This window comes from Crinia signifera, chromosome 5 (genome assembly GCF_055691185.1).
Source record: "Crinia signifera chromosome 5, ASM5569118v1, whole genome shotgun sequence".
Lineage (NCBI taxonomy): Eukaryota > Metazoa > Chordata > Amphibia > Anura > Myobatrachidae > Crinia > Crinia signifera.
In genome coordinates, this window is record NC_139221.1 from 26,083,505 (window position 1) to 26,099,976 (window position 16,472).

At 46.0% G+C, this 16,472-nt stretch overlaps 1 protein-coding gene across 2 annotated transcripts in view; it reads left to right on the forward strand.

Moving 5' to 3' along the window:
• The first annotated feature begins 625 nt into the window (after nucleotides 1-625).
• VWDE (von Willebrand factor D and EGF domains) overlaps nucleotides 626-16,472 on the forward strand; it is a 169,053-nt gene continuing 153,206 nt past the window's right edge. Inside the window, exon 1 of one of the 2 annotated variants that reach the window (XM_083186812.1) lies at nucleotides 626-765. The gene's annotated coding sequence lies outside the window, so the exon portion shown is untranslated. The remainder of the gene's footprint in view (nucleotides 766-16,472) is intronic. The other variant, XM_083186814.1, reaches the window with a different exon arrangement.

A 16,472-nucleotide genomic window follows, 5' to 3' on the forward strand; every position in this document is an offset into this window, starting at 1 on the left:
ATCACATTAATTATCGGGTCTGTGGATGGGGGTAGGGGTTAAAATGATGAGAAATTTGCGTCATTGTACCCCCGCCCCCTGCCCGCGGACCCACAAAATTCTGACATTTTTACAGCGGGGAAAGGGGGGGAGCAGGGGCTGTTGCTACAATGCGGGAGACTTGCCCACCTTCCCGGGGGGCCAGGAGGGGAACCCGATTTCCGGGAGGGTAGGCAAGTATGATATAACCTTCTGTGCTGAAGCCTGGATATCACCAAAATCTGCACTCTTAGTGTGCCTTGAGGTCCGAGGTTGGGAATGTCTGATCAGGCCCGCCGACAGGGGGGGTCTGTGGGGTCTGGAGTCCCATGCCCTGACAGAGAAGGGGGCCTGGACCTGGTACAATTATAAATATTAAATAGCTCCTTACCAGCTATCTATCTCTGCCCCTGATTTCTGTCCCCGTGGTGTGTCCATCGGCTCTGCTGCAGCCAGACTCTGCTGCTGGGACATGTAGTTTTTTTTTAGGTGTGTGGCAGCCAGGCACTTAAAACAAAACTACATGTCCCAGCAGCCCCTGCTGTCCTGGACCAGAGCAGACCAGACTAATGGATGCCTGAAGCAGTTCGGTGAGAGCTGCAGCTCAGGAGGAGGTGTCAGAGTGGTGCTTGCTTGGAGATGGTGCACTGCCTGTGTGGATGAGGGAAGGAGGAGGACCCAGCAAGTCACAGGCAGGGATCTAAAGAAAACACTACAGCAAGGATCTCCCTGTCAGCCTCCACCACAGTGAGTACTTGTATTATATACTCCTGTTCAGGCTGATCTCTCTGTTGCTCCTCTCTCTCTCCCAATTTTCCCTTTCCCTCTCTATCTCTCTTCTGTTTCTCACTCTTTATCACACACTCTCCAATTTCCCCTATTCATTCTCTCTCACCCTCCCTCTTCCATTTCCACCTATTCCCTTCTCTCTCTCTCTCTCACACACATACACATCACATACATACATACATACATACATACATACAGGGGGGCCCTGCCTTTTTTGACAGTCCCAGGCCCCATAATTTCTCATGGCAGCCATGTGTCTGATTTTCAGACTGTACTGCCTAATCCCCTGCATCTTATTGCTGGCCCTTATTCAAATCCTGGTAAGTGACTATAGTACTTGAGTATCCCAAAACATGTTACTGCCATGGTTTCTATTCTGTTTTTGAGAGCATGGTTAAAAAAATGATATACAGTATGCAGTGGTACCAGTGGCGTAGCTACAGGGGTCGCAGCGGTCGCACCTGCGACCGGGCCCCTGAGCCAGGGGGGCCCAACCCCCCGCCACTGTCCGGCCGTCCTGGATGAGGGTAGTGAACAGCACCCGTTCCCAGTGGTGCTTTGCGGGCCCGGCCAGCGTGCGTCGTGCTGACGTCACGCGGCTCTGGCACGTACCCTCCCGGGGGGGGGGGGGGGGGCGTAGGACGTTCGGTGGGGCTAAGCAGAGCCGGCCCTAGCCTAAATTATGCCCTAGGCAAGATTTTTACTGTTGCCCCCTAGCACCGCCACTAGTTCCACCTCTGACCCTGCTCCCCTTTTCCAGCATCATCAACCCTCATCATAGCAGTCATAATTTTGGTGCTCCTACCCGCAATATTTTAAATAGAAACAGCGCACACATTCGGTGCGCAGCCCAAACAGGGGTGTGTTCTTGCTGGGATGGGGCATGGCCACACAATAGTACCCCCAATTCAAATATGCCACACAGTAGTGCAACTTTATTCACATGATATCATGCGATGGTGTCCCTTATTCACGTTACATCACACAGTACACATAATGACACAAATAATGGCCCTTACACATATGTCACACATTATTAATGCCCTTATACACATGACACACATTATGCCCTTACACATGTCACACATTATTAATGCATTTATACATGACACACATAATGCCCCTTACACATATGCCGAACACTATTGCACAACCCACCCACCCGCAGACAGGACTCGCACAGCCGCTAACCGCCTCACACACACAAAATAGGCATGCTGCATATCATTTTAATCAGCAGAAGCTGCTGATGCCCCTAGGCATTCCAAATGCCCTAGGCAATTGCCTAGTTGGCCTATGCCTAAGGCCGGCTCTGGGGCTAAGGACGGCATCTCAGGAGCTGCCTCGGTAAGTTGCGATGTCCGCAGCTTGGCGACACAGTAGTTACTGCTTCCTAACCACATCTTTTATTTGAATAAATTTGAATACTTTTACTTTATGAATGGTGTGTGCTAGAGTAAAGGAAGAAAGAAAATCTATCCTGCAGCTTATGAGCATCTTCTGTGTCCATTAAACTACCTTTTTGCTCCATCCAGAAAACACTTGAGACTATTAAATTCATAAATACTTTTTTCCTGTATTTCTACTGGGTGTTTAGCTATCTGGGGGAAAAAAGGGAAAAATAAATAAAATCCATAGAATTGATTTACAGGTATGAGGAATCAGCCATATTTTGAAGCGAAATACATATGGGAGATTACAAATAGAGTATTAAAATATAAACAGACAGAGATTTTAATTTTGTTGTATGTAGGGGGGCCCCAAGCTGACCTTTCGCACCAGGGCCCATGACCCCCTAGCTACGCCCCTGAGTGGTACATACCCACGGTCTAGGTGCATCTGGGTATGATCTGGGCATGACTGTTAGAAGTTACTACTTATTCCATATTTAGATAATTATTATAGCTATAAACAAGGTGAATAATGTTGAAACCAGGAAAGTGCTACTGTGCAGACTCCATGTTGGCCCTGCTAGGGAGACTGCAACCTCTAACCAAGATGGCCTCCACTTTGCTTCTGCTCATTTATTGTCTAGTGGTATGTACTGTATGCTTCACTCCATGCTCTGCTACCATACTGAGAGTCTGTACATGAATAACTGAGTACGGCTGTACATCCATGTTAAGGCTAAATAAACCACTCCACTGGCTACTTATCGGAGTGTTCAGTGACAAACTGTAAAGGCATATGCCAGGGTGCCATACCATCTTATACCCCATTCACACCAGCCTAAATTCCCGGGTTGAGTCCGGGAACAACCCGGTACTAGCGCTGGTGTGAAAGGTTCCCGGGACAAAATCCCGGGCAAATTTCAACCCGGCTAGGTACCAGGGTTGTTCCCGGGTTCAACTCGGGGACCTGGCTGTGGTGATAGGTACAGGGTATACTTACCCGGGTTGCCGTGTCCTCAGTGTGCTGTCTGGACGGGAATCCACGCAGGCGGCGGGCGCAAATGACGGGACAGCCGGTGGATGATGATGACGCAGCTCTCCGGCGGCAATGAGGACGACGGAGGGCTTCGTCATCTTCATCCGCAGCCTGTCCCGTCATTTGCGCCGCCGCCTGTGTGGATCCCTGGCCTGCAGGGAGGACCAGCAACCGGGGTGAGTATTCTCCCCCTCTCCGCCGACTGCCCGCCTCCTCCCCACCTCCTGCCGGCCTCCTTCCCGCCCCCTTCTCACACCAGAAAATGCAGGGACATTTCTGGTGTGAATGGGTCCAAACCCAGGAATGTCCCTGCTTGTCCCGGGAACTGAATTCCCGGGTTTGTCCCTGCATTTCTGGTGTGAATGGGGTAGACAGTACACATGTCTGAGTGGCTAAGTGGAAAAGATGGCATTGACCCCTTTTCAATAATAGAAATGTATTGACATAAAATACCAGGGATTTGTATTTTGCTACTGGTGAGAAATGGGCACTGCCCCTATGTTAGAAGTTTGTGGAGTGGACGCTAGAAGGCAGAAGTTACTGGAAGGCAGCAAACATTCAAAATCCTTGTAGATATGGCACATGCCTGTTCCATACCTCCCAACTGTCCCGCTTATAGCGGGAACGTCCCGATATTTTGGGACATTCCTGCGTTCCTCCCGCCACCGGCAGTGTCCCGTGGCGGGGGGGGGGGGGGCAGTTGGGAGTCCCCCCTGTCGTCCGTGAATAGACGTTGTGCGCATTCAGGCAGAGGGTCTGGTAGCTGGCCAGCAAAACGGGGGCCTGGCCTCGCTGGAGCGCAGCTAGTATAGGACATTCCCCCTTTCAGATAGGCCACGCCCCCCAAAAAATCACCACGCGCCTCCAGCGCACACCCTGTCCCTTTTCCTCCATCAATCGCTCCTCCCTCTCTCCCTCACTCTCTTTGTCTCTTCCCCTCTCTACCTCTCTCACTCTTCCCCTCTTTCTCTCCCCCACTCCATCTATGTGTGTGTCTCCTGCTCTTTCTCTCACCCCCTGTCTCTCTCCCCTCTCTTCCCCTCACTCTCCCCCTTCTGTCTCCATCTCACCCCTCTTTATCTCTGTCTTTCTTGCTCCCTATATTCTCTCTCTCTCTCTCTCTCTCTCTCTCTCTCTCTCTCTCTCTCTCTCTCTCTCTCTCTCTCTCTCTCTCTCTCTCTCTCTCTCTCTCTCTCTCTCTCTCTCTCTCTCTCTCTCTCTCTCTCTCTCTCTCTCTCTCTCTCTCTCTCTCTCTCTCTCTCTCTCTCCATACATCTCTTCTTTGCCTTTCTGTTCCTTCCTTACACACATACAGGGCTGGCAACAGAAATCTTGGGGCCCGATACACTGATATATCTGGGGGGCCCAATACCCCGCCCCCTTGAGCAGAACATTTTTAGTACACTGCATATTGAACATAATTAATATTCACTAATACTGGAGGGGGGTTCCTGGTTAGTTCAGTACCCTTACAGGAATACAGGTGGGTACCTTTATAAACCTGTCCTAGGCACTGAACTGCTGCCGCCATGCTTACAGCCCCTGAGCCCCTCAGAACCTTGGGGCCCTCACAAGCTTGGGGCCCGGTACAGGTGTCCCCCATGACCCCCCTTGTCGCCTGCCCTGCACACATATACATATACTATGCAGTGATATTTTTCTCCAGAGCCGACTGTTTCTTTCTCCCTACTTGCCTTCTCTTCTATCCACTACCTAACATTCCCCAACTAGCAAGGTCTTGTGTTAAACCCCTTTGTTTTTATGCCTGTTCCCCCACTGACCAATTTCAACCTAATTTACCTCCTTACCATGTTGACTCCCTCTTACAGAGACTTCACATACCCACTGCCTTTCACCCACTTTCTGTGACCCTCTGTCTCTCCTTGTAGCCAGAGCCTATCCCTATCCCCCTTTACTGTCCCTCACTGTCGGCATCGTCTAGAGCTGGGGTAGCCAACTCCAGTCCTCGAGAGCTACCAACAGTGCATGTTTTCCAGATCTCCTCACAGAATCACAAATGAAGTAATTAGCTCCACCTGTGGATCTTTTAAAATGTGTCCGTGAGTAATGAGTGCACCTGTGCAGCAGCTATGTTGTCTGGAAAATGTGAACTGTTGGAGCTCTCAAGGGCCCAGATTCTCTAAGCTTCAAAAATGATAAAATGGAGAGTGATAAACAGCCAGCCAATCAGCTCCTGTCTCAGATTTTTCAAACATAGACTGTGACATGGCAGGTAGGAGCTGATTGTCTGGCTGTTTATCACTCTCTATTTTATCATATTTGAAGCTTATAGAATCTGGCCCAAGGACTGGAGTTGGCTACCACTGGTCCAGATCAACAGTAACAGAAGACAGATGCAAGCAAAAGGTAGACGGGAATGTGATCGACAGGGACACGGTCAACATGAGTTTTTCATGTTTTTTTTTTTTTTATTCTTCAATCCGCTATACCAGAACCATCATTTTGTGGATCAGTCCCTGAGTATGAATAAAATGATGTCCCTACTGACACAGAGACAGAGGAAGTTCATTTAAGAAAAATGATGAAACGCATTAGTTGACAGTAGGAGGGTGATGGGCTGCGTTAGAACATCAGGCTCCTCCCACTCGCTAACAATATTTATGTGAACAAACTGCACCTGTGTACACCTTAGAAGATTGCGTCCACTGTGGCGCAGAATCCAAAAAAGTGTAGAAATTTGAAAATTCTTTAAGATTTCTAATGTCACTGCAGAATTTTACAACAGTCAATAAAAACTCAAGTTACTGCAGGATGTAAAAATGACAGTTAGATCTTTACAGTTTATTCCACCTTTCCTTCAACAGGACAAAAAAAGGAGAGTAACAACCTCCTACCATAGTCTATAAAATCACGTAGTCAAAACACGCTACAGGTTGATGTGGCTATGGTTGACATGTAAAAATGTCGACATGAATTTTTGTGAATTCTACTTTTCTTTCATTTCTTGGACTTTTTCCTGCTTGACCATCCGAGTGGATTGGCCCTAAGGGAGGGGACACAGTACACAAATTGGTGGTTTCTGTGCTCAAACACTAAACATTATTTGGTACTTATGTATTATCTAGGCTCCCATGTTAAGTGCACCCCATTTTTTCATACCCCTACTATCCAACTATGCATGGAGCTGATTTTATATAGTGTGGCGAGCGCAGCGAGCCACCGTGCCCTTTCCATACCTCCCAACTGTCCCGCTTATCGCGGGAACGTCCCGATATTTTGGGACATTCCTGCGTCCCTTCCGCCACCGGCAGTGTCCCGTGGCGGGGGGGGGGCAGTTAGGAGTCCCCCCTGTCGTCCGTGAATAGACGTTGTGCGCATTCAGGCAGAGGGGTTGGGGGCTGGCCAGCAAAACGGGGGCCTGGCCTCGCTGGAGCGCAGCTAGTATAGGACATTCCCCCTTTCAGATAGGCCACGCCCCCCAAAAAATCACCACGCGCCTCCGGCGCACACCCTGTCCCGCCACCGCATCCCTTTTCCTCCATCCCTCTCTCTTCCCCTCTCTCTCTACCTCTCTCACTCTTCCCCTCTTTCTCTCCCACACTCCATCTATGTGTGTGTCTCCTGCTCTTTCTCTCACCCCCTGTCTCTCTCCCCTTCTCTACCCCTCTCTTCCCCTCACTCTCCCCCTTCTTTCTCTCTCTCTCTCTGTCTCCATCTCACCCCTCTTTATCTCTGTGTCTTTCTCGCTCCCAATATTCTTTCTCTCTCTCTCTCCCTCTCTCTCTCTCTCTTCCTCTCTCCCCACACATCTCTTCTTTGCCTTTCTGTTCCTTCCCTACACACATACAGGGCTGGCAACAGAAATCTTGGGGCCCGATACACTAATATATCTGGGGGGCCCAATACCCCGCCCCCTTGAGCAGAACATATTTAGTACACTGCATATTGAACATAATTAATATTCACTAACTGGAGGGGGTTCCTGGTTAGTTCAGTACCCTTACAGGAATACAGGTGGGTACCTTTATAAACCTGTCCTAGGCACTGCACTGCTGTCACCATGCTTACAGCCCCTCAGAACCTTGAGGCCACTCACAAGCTTGGGGCCGCTACAGGTGTCCCCCTTGACCCCCCTTGTCGCCTGCCCTGTACACATATACATATACTATGCAGTGATATTTTTCTCCAGAGCTGACTGTTTCTTTCTCCCTTCTCTTCTATCCACTACCTAACATTCCCCAACTAGCAAGGTCTTGTGTTAAACCCCTTTGTTTTTATGCCTGTTCCCCCACTGACCCCTTTCAACCTAATTTACCTCCTTACCATGTTGACTCCCTCTTACAGAGACTTCATATACCCACTGCCTTTCACCCACTTTCTGTGACCCTCTGTCTCTCCTTGTAGCCAGAGCCTATCCCTATCCCCCTTTACTGTCCCTCACTGTCGGCATCATCTAGATCTGGGGTAGCCAACTCCAGTCCTCGAGAGCTACCAACAGTGCATATTTTCCAGATCTCCTCACAGAATCACAAGTGAAGTAATTAGCTCCACCTGTGGATCTTTTAAAATGTGTCCGTGAGTAATGAGTGCACCTGTGCAGCAGCTATGTTGTCTGGAAAATGTGAACTGTTGGTAGCTCTCAAGGGCCCAGATTCTCTAAGCTTCAAAAATGATAAAATGGAGAGTGATAAACAGCCAGCCAATCAGCTCATGTCTCAGATTTTTCAAACACAGACTGTGACATGGCAGGTAGGAGCTGATTGGCTGGCTGTTTATCACTCCATTTTATCACTTTTGAAGCTTAGATAATCTGGCCCAAGGACTGGAGTTGGCTACCACTGGTCCAGATCAACAGTAACAGAAGACCGATGCAAGCAAAAGGTAGACGGGAATGTGATCGACAGGGACACGGTCAACATGAGGTTTTCATGGTTATTTTTTTTTATTTCTTCAATCTGCTATACCAGAACCATCATTTTGTGGATCAGTCCCTGAGTATGAATAAAACGATGTCCCTACTGACACAGAGACAGAGGAAGTTCATCTGAGAAAAATTATGAAACGCGTTAGTGACAGTAGGAGGGTGACTGGCTGCGTTAGAACATCAGGCTCCTCCCACTCGCTAACAATATTTATGTGAACAAACTGCACCTGTGTACACCTTAGAAGATTGCGTCCACTGTGGCGCAGAATCCAAAAAAGTGTCGAAATTTGAAAATTCTTTAACCCCTTCCTGACAGAGCCAGTTTTTGCGTTCCTGACAGAGCCCTTTTTTTCAAATCTGACATGTCTCACTTAAGTGGGGATAACTTTTTTTTGCTTTTACTTATCCCAGTGATTTTGAGATTGTTTTTTCGTGACACATTGTACTTCAAATTAGTGGTAAATTTGGGTCGATACAGTCTGTGTTTTTTTGTGAAAAATACCAAAATGTCGTAAAAAAATGGAAAATTTTGCAATTTGCAAAATGTTAAATTTTCTGCTTGTGAGACAAATAATCATACCACTCAAAATAGTTAATAACTAACATAGACCATATGTCTACTTTATGTTTCCATCATTATTTCAACTTCCTTTTAATTTTTTTGGACACTAGGAGGCTTACAATATGAATAGCAAATTCTCAAATTTTCAAGAAAATTTCAAACACTGATTTTTTTAGGGACCAGTTCAGTTCTGATGTGACTTTGAGGGACTTGTATGTGAGACACCCCCATAAATGATACCATTTCAAAAACTGCACCCCTCACAGTATTCAAAACAGCATTTTGTAAGTTTGTTAACCCTTTAGGTGTTTCACAGGAATTAAAACAAAGTGTAGGTGAAATTTCAAAATTTCATTTTTTTTGCAGATTTGCAATTTTAATACATTTTTCTAAGGAACACAGTACATTTTACTAGAGAAATGTGACTAAAAATTGATTCCCCCAATTCTTTTGTTTTCATAAATATCCTATATGTGGCCCTAGTGTGCACGTTTACCAAACCACAGGCTTCATAATAGAAGGAGCACCTACTTGATTTTGGAGCCTCCTTTTTATGAGATTATTTTTTAGGCACCATGTAGGTTTCTAGGCACCATAAGATGCTAAAAGTTAGGAACCCCCCCACAAGTGACCCCATTTTGCAAACTACACCCCTCAGGGAATTCATCTAGGGGTATAGTGTACATTTCAAACCCCCAGGGGTTTCACCAATTGTGGTACAACTGGGCAGTGAAAATGAAAAATTATTTTTTTTACACAAAAATGCAGTTCTGGCTCCAAATTTGTCATTTTCAGAAGGTATGAAGGAGACAAAGCACCCCAAAATCTGTGCCCCAATTTCTCCCGAGTACGGCAATGCCTCACATGTGACCAAAAAATACCATTTGGGTGCATGGCAGGACTCAGAAGGGAAGGAGTGATTTTTGGATTTTGCAGCTCAGATTCTGGTGGAATTTTGGTGGGTGCTATGTCGCATTAGCAAGACCCCCCAAGCACCAATACAGTGGAACCCCCCCACAAGTGACCCCATTTTGCAAACTACACCCCTCAGGGAATTCATCTAGGGGTATAGTGTACATTTCAAACCCCCAGGGGTTTCACCAATTTTGTTACAAGTGGGCAGTGAAAATGAAAAATTACATTTTTTTACACAATAAATGCAGTTCTGGCTCAAAATTTTTCATTTTCAGAAGGTATGAAGGAGAAAAAGCACCCCAAAATCTGTGCCCCAATTTCTCCCGAGTACGGCAATGCCTCACATGTGACCAAAAAATACCAGTTGGGTGCATGGCAGGACTCAGAAGGGAAGGAGTGATTTTTGGATTTTGCAGCACAGATTTTGGTGGAATGAATGGTGGGTGCTATGTTGCACCAATACAGTGGAACCCCCCCACAAGTCACCCCATTTTGCAAAGTACACCCCTCAGGGAATTCATCTAGGGGTATAGTGTACATTTCAAACCCCCAGGGGTTTCACCAATTTTGATACAAGTGGGCAGTGAAAATGAAAAATTACATTTTTTTACACAAAAATGCAGTTCTGGCTCAAAATTTTTCACTTTCAGAAGGTATGAAGGAGAAAAAGCACCCCAAAATATGTGCCCCAATTTCTCCCGAGTACGGCAATGCCTCACATGTGACCAAAAAATACCAGTTGGGTGCATGGCAGGACTCAGAAGGGAAGGAGTGATTTTTGGATTTTGCAGCTCAGATTCTGGTGGAATTTTGGTGGGTGCTATGTCGCATTAGCAAGACCCCCCCAAGCACCAATACAGTGGAACCCTCCCACAAGTGACCCCATTTTGCAAACTACACCCCTCAGGGAATTCATCTAGGGGTATAGTGTACATTTCAAACCCCCAGGGGTTTCACCAATTTTGATACAAGTGGGCAGTGAAAATGAAAAATTACATTTTTTACACAAAAATGCAGTTCTGGCTCAAAATTTTTCATTTTCAGAAGGTATGAAGGAGAAAAAGCACCCCAAAATCTGTGCCCCAATTTCTCCCGAGTACGGCAATGCCTCACATGTGACCAAAAAATACCATTTGGGTGCATGGCAGGACTCAGAAGGGAAGGAGTGATTTTTGGATTTTGCAGCTCAGATTCTGGTGGAATTTTGGTGGGTGCTATGTCGCATTAGCAAGACCCCCCAAGCACCAATACAGTGGAACCCCCCCACAAGTGACCCCATTTTGCAAACTACACCCCTCAGGGAATTCATCTAGGGGTATAGTGTACATTTCAAACCCCCAGGGGTTTCACCAATTTTGATACAACTGGGCAGTGAAAATGAAAAATTACATTTTTTTACACAAAAATGCAGTTCTGGCTCAAAATTTTTCATTTTCAGAAGGTATGAAGGAGAAAAAGCACCCCAAAATCTGTGCCCCAATTTCTCCCGAGTACGGCAATGCCTCACATGTGACCAAAAAGTACCAGTTGGGTGCATGGCAGGACTCAGAAGGGAAGGAGTGATTTTTGGATTTTGCAGCACAGATTTTGGTGGAATGAATGGTGGGTGCTATGTTGCACCAATACAGTGGAACCCCCCCACAAGTCACCCCATTTTGCAAAGTACACCCCTCAGGGAATTCATCTAGGGGTATAGTGTACATTTCAAACCCCCAGGGGTTTCACCAATTTTGATACAAGTGGGCAGTGAAAATGAAAAATTACATTTTTTTACACAAAAATGCAGTTCTGGCTCAAAATTTTTCATTTTCAGAAGGTATGAAGGAGAAAAAGCACCCCAAAATATGTGCCCCAATTTCTCCCGAGTACGGCAATGCCTCACATGTGACCAAAAAATACCAGTTGGGTGCATGGCAGGACTCAGAAGGGAAGGAGTGATTTTTGGATTTTGCAGCTCAGATTCTGGTGGAATTTTGGTGGGTGCTATGTCGCATTAGCAAGACCCCCCAAGCACCAATACAGTGGAACCCCCCCACAAGTGACCCCATTTTGCAAACTACACCCCTCAGGGAATTCATCTAGGGGTATAGTGTACATTTCAAACCCCCAGGGGTTTCACCAATTTTGATACAAGTGGGCAGTGAAAATGAAAAATTACATTTTTTACACAAAAATGCAGTTCTGGCTCAAAGTTTTTCATTTTCAGAAGGTATGAGAGAAAAAGCACCCCAAAATCTGTGCCCCAATTTCTCCCGAGTACGGCAATGCCTCACATGTGACCAAAAAATACCATTTGGGTGCATGGCAGGACTCAGAAGGGAAGGAGTGATTTTTGGATTTTGCAGCTCAGATTCTGGTGGAATTTTGGTGGGTGCTATGTCGCATTAGCAAGACCCCCCAAGCACCAATACAGTGGAACCCCCCCACAAGTGACCCCATTTTGCAAACTACACCCCTCAGGGAATTCATCTAGGGGTATAGTGTACATTTCAAACCCCCAGGGGTTTCACCAATTTTGATACAACTGGGCAGTGAAAATGAAAAATTACATTTTTTTACACAAAAATGCAGTTCTGGCTCAAAATTTTTCATTTTCAGAAGGTATGAAGGAGAAAAAGCACCCCAAAATCTGTGCCCCAATTTCTCCCGAGTACGGCAATGCCTCACATGTGACCAAAAAATACCAGTTGGGTGCATGGCAGGACTCAGAAGGGAAGGAGTGATTTTTGGATTTTGCAGCACAGATTTTGGTGGAATGAATGGTGGGTGCTATGTTGCACCAATACAGTGGAACCCCCCCACAAGTCACCCCATTTTGCAAAGTACACCCCTCAGGGAATTCATCTAGGGGTATAGTGTACATTTCAAACCCCCAGGGGTTTCACCAATTTTGATACAAGTGGGCAGTGAAAATGAAAAATTACATTTTTTTACACAAAAATGCAGTTCTGGCTCAAAATTTTTCATTTTCAGAAGGTATGAAGGAGAAAAAGCACCCCAAAATCTGTGCCCCAATTTCTCCCGAGTACGGCAATGCCTCACATGTGACCAAAAAATACCAGTTGGGTGCATGGCAGGACTCAGAAGGGAAGGAGTGATTTTTGGATTTTGCGGCTCAGATTCTGGTGGAATGAATGGTGAGTGCTATGTGGCATTAGCAAGACCCCCGAAGCACGGTGAAATTATGAACCTAATAATCCATAGATGTGTGGTATATTTTAAAACACTCCTTTATACATAGGCCGGGTTTGTCGGGGCAAGTGTCACACTGGAAAATAGTTTGCTTTCTTATTCCCTTTTTATAGCAAACTTTGCACCTTTTTTGTGTCCTGCCCTTTTTTCCAGTGGAGGGGATTTCATCAGGAAAATGCTGCCCTGGTACAATACGGGGGCCAGTACTAGAAGTACTGGGGCCCTCTGCCTGCTGGTTCCCAAATATTAGGCCCTTTATGACTTCCTCTTGAAAGTGCATAAATGTCCCCCTCTGGCCGGTAGAACGGAATAGCACGTAAGCGTTATACAGTGCCATCTGGATGATATACACGGCCAGCTTCTTGTACCAGATTTTTGTTTTCCGCAGGGCACTGTACGGCTTCAGTACCTGATCTGAAAGATCCACTCCGCCCATGTACCTATTGTAATCCAGGATACAATTAGGTTTTGAGGTGTGGGTACTGGTACCTCGTACAGGGACGGAGGTGGTACTGTCTCCGTGAATTGTTGTCAGTATAAGGACATCCCTCTTGTCCTTATATTTGACCAACAACATATTTTCGGTGCATATTCCCCTGCTTTCACCCCTTCTCATTACTTGGGCAATGTGCGTTTTTGGGAGGCCTCTTTGGTTCTTGCGCACAGTACCGCAAGCTGCTGTACCTCTTGAACCAAGGGCCTTAAACAGGGGGATGCTGGTGTAAAAGTTATCCACATAGAGGTGATAACCTTTATCCAGGAAGGGGTGCACTAAATCCCAGACAATTTTTCCACTAACACCTACGAGGGAGGGGGGGCATTCTGGCGGTTCAATTCTTGAATCCTTCCCTTCATATACCCTAAACCTGTGAGTGTACCCTGAGGTGCTTTCACACAGCTTATACATTTTTATGCCATACCTTGCCCTCTTACTGGGAAGGTACTGGCGGAATTTAACCCTTCCTTTAAAATGTATAAGGGACTCGTCTATGCAAATGAATTTATCTGGGATGTACATGTCTTCAAATTTGGCACTGAAATGATCAATGACCGGCCTGACTTTGAATAGCCGGTCAAAGGTGGGATCATCTCTGGGTGGGCACTGTGCATTATCGTTGTAATGCAAAAATTTAAGGATCGTCTCAAATCGAGCCCGGGGCATGGCCATACGGTAAAATGGGGTGCTGTACAGAACATCTGTACTCCAATATTGCCTAATTTCTGGCTTTTTTACTATGCCCATATGAAACACCAGACCCCAAAACGTCATCATCTCTACTGCATCTACAGGGGTCCACCTAGCAAATGATGACGTGGGGTTTTGAGCAATAAACTGCTGGGCATATAAATTAGTTTGGTCCACCATTAAATTTATAAAATCATCAGAGAAAAATAATTTGAAAAAGTCAATTTCTCTGAGACCTGTGGAATCAAATTGGATTCCTGGCATGGCCAAAAACTCAGGAACCTGGGGCTCAAAATTGTCTGGTGGTGGGGTCCATACGAGATCAATTATTGGGGGGGGGGTCTCAGCTGCTCTACGGGGGCGTCTTTGAGGGGGTCCCTCATCACCAGAGGAGGAAGAGGAGCTTAAGGCGAATCCTTCAAATTCCCCGCTTGCATCACTGGCTGTGTCAGAGTCAGAAGCAAGCATGGCATATGCCTCCTCCGCTGAATACATTCTTCTGGATGACTGGGATGACATTTGGGATGACATTTGGGATGCCATTTTTATTTTTGTGTTACTGGTAGTGAAATGTTTCAACACGTGTATAGTGTAGGGGGGGGGTACAAACTTTATTTCAACCCGGGGGGTATGTAGTGTGTAGTGTGTATGTAGTGCAGAAAAAAAAAATACTTTATACAAAAAAAAAAAATTGAAGGGGTTAAAAAAAAAAAAAATTGAAGGGGTAAAAAAAAAAAATTGAAGGGGTTAAAAAAAAAAAATTGAAGGGGTTAAAAAAAAAAAAAAAAGGTCCTGCGCCAAAAATTGAGCACAGATGTTGGTCAGTAACGTCCGTCACTGAACAGCGCTCAAAGGCAACAGGAATTTGATCAAAAAAAAAAAAAAATAGATCAACCCTGTGCCGAAAAAGATGATCAGTGATGTACGTCACTGATCAGCGCACAGCGGCCACAGGACACCCACAAAATCACAGTGTGTGTAAAAAAAAAATTAAAAAAAGACCCCACAGCACACAAAAAAAAAAAAAGGTGATCAGTGATGCGACACTGATTACCAGTGAGGGGCAGCAGGTGCACAACCTTTGGTGCAACTGACAGTGCAACTGGCAGGTATATATAAAAAAAAAAAACCTCTGCACCCCCAAAAAGTTGCTGATCACCTCAGATATAGTGATCAGCACAAAAGGCGGGGGCAGCAGACACAAAATTTAGCACTCTCTGTCACTATCTCTCTCTATCTCTCTATCTCTCACTATCTAACACTCTATGACACTGCAGCAGCAGCAGTGACAGGTATATATATATATAAAAAAAAACCTGCGCCCCCAAAAAGTTGCTGATCAGTTAATTTATACTGATCAGCACAAAAGGGGGGGCAGCAGTCAGTTATATAAAAAATATATAGCACAATCTGTCACTATCTCTATCTCTCTCTCTCTATCTCTCTCTATCTCTCTATCTATAACTATCACACTGCAGCAGCACAAAATATAGCACTCTCTGTCACTAGGCCTCTCTATCTCTCTCTCTCTATCTCTCTCTATCTCTCTCTATCTCTCTCTATCTCTCTCTCTATAACTATATCACACTGCAGCAGCACAAAATATACACTATCTCTCTCTATCTCTCTCTATCTAACTAACGCTATTACACTGCAGCAGCACAAGTTCACAACACAGGAAGTCACAAGTAACAGGATCCAGGAAGCATCCAGCACACTACAAGCAGTGATGAAGCAGGCAAGATATTTGCAAGGATCAGGTAAGTATTTTGCAAGGTTCTGGTCAGTATATCGCGGCAGCTAGGCACGGTGACCGCACTGCACGCAATTCCAGACCGGAATGGCGTCTGCAGTGCAGTCACCGTTAGTTTAAACCCCCCTCCATGGCTGTGATTGGTCCGTCGGTCCGACGGACCAATCACGGCCTTTGGGGGCGGGCGGGGTGAGGTGGGGTGACACCAGTGTCACCCTTACACCCCGCGGTGATTGGTGCTGTACTTTACAGCACCAATCACCTCCGATCGCGTGTCACCGGCGAACGTTATTCGCCAGTGACACAGAAAACGCTGTAATTGGCTGTTCACACTGAACAGCCAATCACAGCGATCGCCGACGGGGGGGCGGCATCGCAGCCCCCCCTGGGCATGCACGGACATGTCTGCTGTCAGGGACAGCAGACATGTTGAAACTGTCACCGCGTCTATAGACGCGGTGACAGTTAAATGCCATGACGTACATTTACGCCATGTGTCGGGAAGTACTTCCCGACCATGACGTAAATGTACGTCAATTGTCGGGAAGGGGTTAAGGTTTCTAATGTCACTGCAGAATTTTACAACAGTCAATTAAAACTCAAGTTACTGCAGGATGTAAAAATGACATTTTGATCTTTACAGTTTATTCCACCTTTCCTTCAGCAAGACAAAAAAAGGAGAGTAACAAGCTCCTACCATAGTCTATAAAATCACATGGTCAAAAAGTCAACACACGCTAAAGGT